Genomic DNA, 10,409 nt, shown 5'->3' on the forward strand with positions numbered 1-10,409 from the left:
AGAGTTCTGTGAGGAGTATGAATGATGCTGCCCACATCTCACCCAGAAAAGATGGACAGAGCCTTAGTACACCTAAACTCAAGGAGTGAATAGCTGGCAGTATTTTCTTTAGTGTCTTCTGTTTTCTAGAAACTACAGGTAAATTGAGGATTACACTACATATTGAAAGTGTTGGACTCTCAATCTGTCCACTGGCAGGCACTACTACATTCCCTGCCCTACTGCATTCACTTTTATCTTCTAATGATGGCTTGTGAAGTCTCCTGCAGAGCTGGCCTATGGAGAACTTGTGTAGAATGAGACTGCATTCTGTCTAGTTGGAACCAGTGCACTGAAACTGGTGCTTAAATACAGACTTCCACCTTTAGGGAAAGTGAAACCTACAGGAGTGAAGGCATACAAGAATGATTTAAGGTATAAATATTTAAATTCTCTACGGGGTAGAATGGAGGGATACTCCTGTTTTTAGTGGCATTTGAAGTATCTTTGTTGTTCATTCTGCATGATACAAAACTGCACCATTACTATCTGTATTAACAGGTATTGCTAGAGTGCCCTGTGCTCCTAAATCTATAGAAGGAGTGAAATAACATTGCTTTTACAGGAAGAATCTGATCGTATTGCAGTCAGCAGGCAGATGCTGTTTCTAACAACTATAAAATTAAATCAAAGGGAACAATAAACCCTGTGCAGTTTACTTCCTTAGCTAACTTCTGAAAAGCAATCACCTTTTGTACGCACAATGGATGCAGAGCAGGTGCAGAAATCATGCAAATGCAGAGCTAAACAGATGTGAAGAGATCAACTGGTCCAACCACCCATGTGAAGACAAGACTAAGTAAACCTTAGACCATCTGTGACTGGTGTTTGTCCAACCTGCTCTTAAAAACCTCCAAGGATGGAGATTCCACAATACTGCTTTGGTAACCTATCCTCTACTTAACAATTCTTATTCTTAGGGAAAGCTGTTCTTAATATCTAACCTAAACTTCCTTTGCTGTAGGTTAAGCTGATTGCTTTCTGTCAATGGACATGGAGAATAATCACCATGCTTTTTATGTCAGCCCTTAACATATTTAATGACAGTTACCAGGTTGCTGCCTCTTGTCTTTTCTCAAGACTAAACATGGTCAGTTTTCCTCAAAGGTCAGAGGTTTCTTTTGTTGCTACTGCCGTTGCTCTCTGTTCACCTCGGGTCTTACCAGGAAGTAGAGCAGGATAATTAAATCTCCCAAATCTTGTGTAAATTCCTTTTACACTCCTAAATAGTAGCCTTTTTTGCAACTGTCTCACATTCTTGACTCATTCAATTTTTGATCCATTATATAATCCAAGTCCTTGAATACAAATTGCCACTTAGTCTGTTCTCTGTTTTGTGTGTTTGATTCCCCCCCGCCCCTATCTTCAAATGTTGTACTTTCCACTTGTCTTTACTGAATTAATTTCATCTGGTTGCTTTTAAGACCAGTCATCCAATTTGTCAAGGTTATTTTGAACTTTCATTCTGCCTTCCAAAGTTCTTACAACTACTCCCGGCTTGGCATCCTCAACAAATTTTATAAGCATACTCCACTCCATTAATGAAAACATTGACCAGCACGAGATCCAGACCAGACCCCTGTGGTACTCTATTAGATATGTCCTCCCAGTTTGACCTGTGTACCATTGATTGGTACTCTTTTGAGTATAGTTTTTCATTTAAGCCACATTTCCCTAATTTGTTAGGGAATTTAATTTGCCTCCAAATGTTAAGTATGACTGCAACCTGTACATTTAGATATCAAGGCCTGGGTAGCTGGGAGAGAAAGGGTGTTCATCCTCAGTGTGACAGAACCCAAGGAGAAAGTTTTATCCACTTCAATCATGTGCCAAAAACAAAGTGAGCTTGTGCAGTGTATCTGCCATAAATTGCTGATCATTAAAACTTTTGCAGTGCACTAATAGGTGCTCTATTCTTTTGCCTGGTCAGCAGTACAAATTTTATGTAGGTATAACTCTCTCAGGGATGGAAAATCCACACCCTGAGCAGTGCAATTATGGTAGGCCTTGGCAAAATACGGCCCACCAAGCCACCGGATCCAGCCCATGGGCGCCGTGGGGAGCCCTAGGCAGGCTCCCCTGCTTATCCCGCAGCCCCACACACCACTCAAAAAAAGTGGCTGTGGGGCCATTTCTCTTTAAAAAATGGAGGGGGAGCACTAGTTTCCTCCCTTCCTACTCAGTTATTCACACAAGCACATAGCCTGTGGAGACATGAGGCAGGCACGCTGGCTGAGAAACTTTTTAAGCTCTTCAAGCCTTAGCAATGCGGACAAGGAGGCTGGTTGGGCTTCTGGCTGGTAAGTCTCCTGCCCAGGGCCTGCCTTTGGCACCCCAGCCCCTCCCTTTCCCAACCCTCTGCCTCCTTCCCCCCCACACACACACTCAACATACACAAACTCTCTGCCCCTCTCCTGCACCCATACTCCCTACCAGATCTGGCACCCAAATCGCCTGCCCAGATCACAATCCCCTTTTACCCAAGGTTACAAACCAAACTTCTATACCCGACCTCCATCCCAGACCCCGCACCTCCATTAATACCCTGGAAGAGTGTGGCCCTCGACCATTTTCCAAAACCTTGGAGTGCCCCTCCCCCATCATTCTCCCCTCAGCATACTACTGCTTCTCAAGACGTTGAGTGCCTTTGCTGCTGGGAGAAGCTCTCCTTCCAGCACTGGTAGTGTCTTCATTAAGTACTACAGTGGCGCAGCTATGCCTCTGGAGCACTGTAAGGCTACATCTACACTACGAGTTTTCTCGGCCAAAAAAAATGCTAATGAGGGACTAATTTGCATGAGTCGTGATCTCATTAGCATATTTTCTGCTGCTCTGTTTTTGCCCTGGGGCTTTTGTGCAAAAACATGCAATGTGGACATTTTCTTTTTGCACAAAAACCCCTTTTTCTGCAGGATCTTTATGCCCCCAAAAAGGTTTACTGATTGTGTGGAAAAAGGGGGTTTTGAACAAAAAGGAAATGTCCACACTGCTTGTTTTTGCGTAAAAACCCCAGCACAAAAACGGAGTGGCAGAAAATATGCAAATGAGTTCCTCATTAGCATATTTTTTGCCGAGAAAACTCTTAGTGTTAGACATAGCCTAGGTGTAGACAAGCCCTTAGTCTCCTGTTCCTTTTTCCCCTTGAGTTTATTTAAGCTGGATGTTTATACTTTGCTTATCAGCAGATCAAAGTACCCTTTCATTCTCTAGTGTCCTCCGCCCCCTCTCTTTTCAGGGTGCTCCTTTCCAAACATATGCCGCTTCCTCCTCTGCAGGTGGTCTCACTGTTGAATCTCTGGCCCAGGAGATTGTGTGATCTCTGACACATCTCTGGCACAGACAGCCAGGCCTCTCCTCCGTGTTCCTTTGTTCCTTTCAAAGATAAACATGCTTAACCAGATTCTCCCCTCACTCCCTATCTTCAAAGCAATCTGACAAAGCAATATCCCCTCTGGAGCAAGTGCCAACACGCACTCTTGCTTTCAGAAGGAAGAGTTCAGTTACACAGAGGGCCCTGCCTGCAACTGGCATTTGCAATTGCCTCTCCAAGTCATGTCTCAGCTTGTGCTTTGCTCCCCACTGGTCTAGTTCCCATACAACTCTGCCAGGACAGACATCAGTGGGAGTTCTAAGGTACCGTATATTCCGGCGTACAAGACGACCTCTGATGTTAAAAAACATCCCTCAAAAATCGGGGGTCGTCTTGTACGCCGGGTATACATCCCAGGCGCACCTGGGATGCCCCGCCGCCGGAGCTCCTCCGCGGCTTTGAAAGCCTCGGGGGAAGCCAGCGGCGGGGCATCCCAGGTGCGCCTGGGCTGCCCCCCCGCCGGCTTCCCCCGAGGCTTTCAAAGCTGCTGCGGCTTTGCTCCCGGTGCCTCTGGTCTGCTGGGGATCATCTCCAGCAGACCAGGGACACCGGGAGCAAAGGAGGCGGAGGGGCGCTGGGGTATAAGATGAAACCCTATCTTTTAATTAAAAAGATAGGGGGTCGTCTTATACGCCCAGTCGCCCTATACGCCGGAAAATACGGTAGATAGGACACAGGTGCCTCACCCCTAAGCAGACTGCAGTAATACTGCTAATACTGCCTGCATAGTGTTTACATTCAGGCTATATCTACACTACATGCTTCTTGCGCAAGAAGCCTTTTGCACAAGAGTTTTTGCACAAAAAATTCTTGTGCAAGAGCACATCCACACCTCAAAGCACTTCGCAAAAGCAATGTGCTTTCGCACAAGAGAGCATCCACACTGCATGGACGCTCTTGCTCAAGAAAGCTCTGATGGCCATTCACAGAGCACCTGTGCTTGTTTCCATAGGGGTTTCTTGCACAAGAAACCCTTCTGGAGCATCCACACTTGCCTTTTTGTGCAATAGCTGTAGCGCAAAAGGGAGTTATGCCTCATAAAAGGAGGTTAACCTACGGCGGAAAAAACCCTCTATTCTGCCATTTTACTCTTGATTTTCTTGCGCAAAAGCGCATTTGAGGTGTGGATGCTCCACGGGCTTTTGCGCAAAAACTTTGCAATGTAGACATAGCCTAAATGTTTCCATCATCCTCTCTGCACCAGTAATGGGACAACAGTATTGCTAGTCCCATGCTTTGGAAAATCATGAATCAGGCCCCAAATAATCATGAGACTTATTTTAAAAGATAAATATTGAGTATTTTCATTGTTTAGAGTGCTTCTGGATCACAATTCCCCAACTTTTCTCCATAGAAATTATTTTTTTTAATGAAAGCTGAACTTGTCTTCTGATCACTTGACTCCTGAAGCTGAGCCTTTCAGAAAAGCATCCTACATAACAGGACTTGAGATAAAAACATGAAAGTTAGCAACACTAGAAAAGTGCTGAGAGTTCCTGGTCCTTTTCCTCAGACCACAGAGCAAGTAGCAGGACTTCAAAGAAGAATAGGTAGAAGTGAGCCCTAGGTGAACCCATTCTCTTGTGCTATATCTCTGGACTCCGTCTGAAGGAGGAATGAATGGGAGGACATAGTACTGCTCATGCTGGAAATGATGCTCATCTGACTGAAAGGGAAATGGCTGAGTATTAAATACTTGGAACATTAGATTTTGTACAATAAACTGCTGTCCCCCAAAATATATTAAGATAGGTAGCATACTATCCAAAAAAGTTGGTGTGAAACTGATTGTTCTCTAGTATCGGTCCAGTAAATATTGTAGTTGGAGATCTAGAAACCTTACCAGGAGCCTGTACTTGGATCCTCCTTATGTCAGTGCTATAACCAGGCTACAGGGCTGGCCCAGAGTTATTCTATTTCTATTATAGAGCCAAGGTGGGTGAGGTAATATCTTTTGTTGGGCCAACTTCTGCTGGAGAAAAAGACAAGCATTTGAGCTTACATAGCTGTTCTTCAGATCCTGGGACCAATATAGATACAGGTCTGCAAACGGCAGTGGAAGATTATCTACTTCTGTTCTCATTTTAATGTGATCTTTCGCTGAATTTAGAAGTAGTGAAAGTTGCCTGGTTAGCAGCCCTATATGAGCCAAAATCCTCTCTTTATCTGCAGGAAAGGCAGAAGCGGTGCAGACATTGTCTGCACTCACACCCCAGCCAATGGACCTCAATTCTGTCCTACAGCCCACTTCAAGGACAAAAAGAGTAGGTTTTCCCCAGGCCCATTTAATCCTTAGCCTCTTTCCTGAGGCTGCAAACAAAGTTCCAGTTAATAATGGTTCTGATGCTGTATTTTGTCACATGGTCACCTCAAAGTGTATGCCCATCTGGATCCAATCAATAACTGAGACCAGCAAATTCATTTCATGCAGGAATCCACACTTGGATTTGAATTCAATCCCAAGGTAAAAGATTTCATATTATATTGCTAGTTACTATTACTTTTTATAACTCATTACATTTAAAAAATACAGGTAAGTACCAATTAGAATGAAAGGATTTGTTGATAAGTAGTCTTAGTTTTTAAATTATTCTAACTTGTTTTCCTTAAACACAAATTACTTTTTAAAAATGCTTTGTTTCCTTCTTGCAAGTGCCTGGATTCTTTCAACTAATGGTCATTTTGGCTTCTAAAGCAGGTCATGTTGTAATTTAGTAGCATTACTAGGGGTGCTGGAACCATTTTTATAGTGGGGGTGCTGGGAGCCAATCAACCAAACTGTAAGCCTTATATATGATGGAAACCACTTCAAGGCAGCACCCTGAGTTCCAGCACTTATGGGCATTACAGAGAACTTTGCTCGTACAATTGTAAAATCTGATACAGAATGGGTTTACCAACTGTTCAACAATGTTTGGCACAACTAGACTTAGCCACTTTCTGGATCGGAAGAAATAATGACATTTTTGCTAGAAGGAAAGTACATTATATTTGTATTCTGGGTTTTTTATTCATTTATTGTAAAGGGAGTATTATAAGCAATCTGCCCCCAAAAAAGTGATGTTACAAGCATTGTCTTGTCACTTTGAGCAGTACAAGTGGGCCTAGTTCAGAGAGTTTTTCATGTGTATGTTTCACTTCTAGCTATACAGACTTGCACGCTGTAGCCCTTTATTGGAGGGGTAGAAAATGATCCTTTGGAATATTAGCTTTCTAGCAAGTAAATATATATATTTTGATTACAGTCCTCAAATTATTATAAGGGGATATTATTCCATAACATTTTGTGTGTTAATTAACACTTGGATTCAATAGACTCAGTCCCTCTTTTTGAAATAGGCGTCTTTGAAAATAGCAAATATTTTAAACACTTCCCCTCTCCCTCCAGGGCTGAATTTAGGAAAATTGCACCCTGAATGAACTTGTATTATGGTGCTCTTTGAGTTTGAGAACAGCAGAATGAGTCACAGGGCTCAAGGACCAGCTCCGGGCCCCAAAGCCCAGCTGCACTGCACAGAAAGGAATTTCTGAGTCCAGGGACTCCTCTGGCCGCATGCCCCCGGACCAGCTAGCAGGTGTGCAGGGGGACCCAGGGGCTAGCCTGCTGGCTCCACAGTGGTGAGCCCTACTGCCTGTGCATCCCCAACAGGCAGCAGCTCGCGCTGGCATCATCTCTGCATCCCCTTCCCACCTCCAGCACCAGGCTCATCCACACTTATCCCCACTTTGGCAGCCCAGGCCATGCACACTAACTTGCAGTGTTTTGAATGGCACCCTGCCCCAATTACGGCTGCCCCAACTATGGCTCCCTGGGCAGTCACATATGGCACCCACCTGTAAGGTTGGATCTTCCCTCCCCCCCCATTTTAGCTTTTCTCACGTGTTTTAACTATTGCTCTTTAGTGGGTGCTGATAGTTATCAGCCAATGGCTTAGGAATTCCAGGTAATATGGCTTTCCTCCTAGGCAGGAAGGGACTTCCGGTTGCTTAGGAGGGGAGTGTAGCCAATGGCATGAAAGGGAGAGGCCAAGGGCCACATTAGAGAAGATTGCAAGAGGGAATGGGGACTAGAAGGGATTAGACTTTGTAATGGGATTTACAAACCCCAAACAGAGCACAGAAGAGAGAGGAAAGGTTTTGTGGCTTACAGGCAAGCAGGCGGACCCCAGCCTAGCACAACAGTCAGCCAATCATGGAGATGTGCACCCACAGCTGGGATCACAAGGAAAACAAACCCAACTGTAAGGGGTTAATGTGAGTTTGAGGAGAGCCAGTTCAGCGAAAGTTGGGCTATGAAAAAGGGACTGCCTTCAGAACCTTTGACAGGCTTATTGGGGTCATGACATCATGGTAAAGTGAAGGGTTCTTCCATCTTCTTCATTTATCAATTTGCTATCTGTCCATCATCGTGCTGGGCTAGGAGGATTGTCCTTTCTCCTCCATCCCCCCCGTCCCTCCAAACTTCAAACAAATTGAGCCTGCCCCAAAGCATTTTTGTTTGGAAAACATATGTGCTTCTGTGGGATTTGCATGCCAGATCACACAGCTTTTCCATTAATGGCCACCAGACAAGAAAAAGATAAGATCTGGATCAAGAAACATGCAGCCTTGTTTGTTCAGAAACACATGTGCCTCATTGTTTCCCCGGCAGGAATTCAAGCTATCCGATGGCTATCAAGAGCAGCCAAGAACACCGTCAACATCTCTCTTCCCCAAAGTGTTTTCTGACAGTACTGGTGTCCTCTGTCAAAGGAAGATTTCTTAAGAGGAAATCTGGTCTGGAGGCTAAGGCATTGAACTATAACTCTAAGCTCTGCCTTGGACTTCTTATCTGACCAGCAGCAAGTCACTTCATTGCTCTGGGTAAGTCTACACAGCAAAGAAAAAACCTGATGGCCTACACTGATGGCGCTTAGGCTGCTGGACTGTTGCATTGCTGTGTAGACACTTAGGCTATGTCTAGACTGCAGGCTTCTTTCCGAAGGATCTTTTTTCAGAAGAGATCTTCTGGAAAAATTTCTTCCGAAAGAGAATGTCCACACTGCAAAAGCGCATTGAAAAAGCCATCTGCTTTTTTGAAAGATTCAGTGTGAACACTATCTCGCAATTAAGCTGTGATTACTATGGACGGAGTGGCCACCAGGGCACCTGTGCTTTTTCCTCTTCTTTCAAAAGAATTCCCTCTTCCCCATCCACACACACCTTTTTGCGGAAGAGCTCTTTCAGAAAAAGGCTTCTTCCTCTTAGAATGAGGATTATCAATGTCATAAGAACATGTCATAAGAACATCAGAATGGCCACACTGGGTCAGACCAAAGGTCTATCCCGCCCAATATCCTGTCTGCCGACAGTGGCTAATGTCAGGTGCCAGAAAAACCCCTCTGCTCTTTTGATTGTCTTTTGAAAGAATGCAATTGATGTGTGGACATAACTCAAGTTTTTCTGGAAAATCAGCTTTTTTTCCAGAAAAAAACTCTGTAGTGTAGACATACCCTTAGCCTCCAGCTTGAGCTCTGAGACCTTCCTGCCTTGCAGAGTCCTAAAGCCCTGCCTGTAGCCTAAACCTGAAGTCTACACAGCAATGAAGCAGCCCTGCAGCCCGAGCTTGCTGGCATGGGCTAGATGCAGGTTTTTCTTGGCTGTGTAGACAGACCCTCTGTGCCTCAGTAACCCAGCTGTGAAATGGGGATAATACTTCCCTTCTGTCCTCCTTTACCGCTTCGTGTCTGTCCTTTCTATTTACATTATAAGATCTGGTTCAGGCACTGTCTCTTAGGGCATGTCTACACTACCCTCCTAATTCGAACTAGGAGGGTAATGTAGGCAGACCGCACTTGCAAATGAAGCCCGGGATTTGAATTTCCCGGGCTTCATTTGCATGAAGCCGGCCAGCGCCATTTTTAAATGCCGGCAGTTTGAATCCCGTGCCGCGCGGCTACACGCGGCATGGAGTAGCTAGTTCGGATTAGGCTTCCTAATCCGAACTAGCTGTACTCCTCGTGGAATGAGGAGTACAGCTAGTTCGGATTAGGAAGCCTAATCCGAACTAGCTACTCCATGCCGCGTGTAGCCGCGCGGCACGGGGTTCGAACTGCCGGCATTTAAAAATGGTGCCGGCCGACTTCATGCAAATGAAGCCCGGGAAATTCAAATCCCGGGCTTCATTTGCAAGTGCGGTATGCCTACATTACCCTCCTAGTTCGAATTAGGAGGGTAGTATAGACATACCCTTAGTGTGTTATGCACAGCATACAGCACAATGGGGACTCTGTCTTAGTGGGCAGCTCTAGGGCTATATAATACAAATAATAATTGTACTACCAAAGCACCATGGTTGAGTACAAGGCAGTACTGTCTCTAATGGGGACCAGATTGCTTTTTCTCTCACTGCCACCTTTCCAGGAGTGTCAGAGTCCAATGGGACCTGGCTTTCGTACAAATTTTTAAAACTGATGCAGGGCATTTTATTCAAATGTGTAACATGGCTTAGATTAAGAGCAGAACATCTGATTAGCTAGTCTGGGCTCCTAGCTCTGTACTCTCCACCCACATTAGAGCTCACTGTAGTCAAAGGATTGCAAAGCAGATCCCTAGTCTAGTGTGTGGCCTAGTCCTCAGACTAGCAAAGGTGGTCAGTCCTCCATGGGATTCTAAACATAGGCTAAGAAGGAGACTGCCTAGTGTTGTGCATTTAATGCAGGGGTGGAGCATCTTTTTTGGGTTGAGGACTACTAAGCCACAGGAAAATCACTTAGGGGCCACACAAGTGAAAAGCAAAAAGAAAAGTCACTGACATGGCCTCCGACTGAGAAGCAGAAAGACACTCCCCCATTTTCCTCGCACGCCAGACCCCAAAGGGGACTTGGAAAGGGTGAGGCATCTCCCTTGAGGTGAATGTTTTGCTAGATAACACTTGTGCTTTTATTCAATCATAGTATCATTGTAAAGTTTAACAGCTCCAGAGGCGGCAGTGATGTGATGAGAAAAGATAATGACACCA

The sequence above is a fragment of the Pelodiscus sinensis genome, chromosome 1 (genome assembly GCF_052426305.1).
Source record: "Pelodiscus sinensis isolate ZL-2025 chromosome 1, ASM5242630v1, whole genome shotgun sequence".
Taxonomy (NCBI): Eukaryota; Metazoa; Chordata; order Testudines; family Trionychidae; genus Pelodiscus; species Pelodiscus sinensis.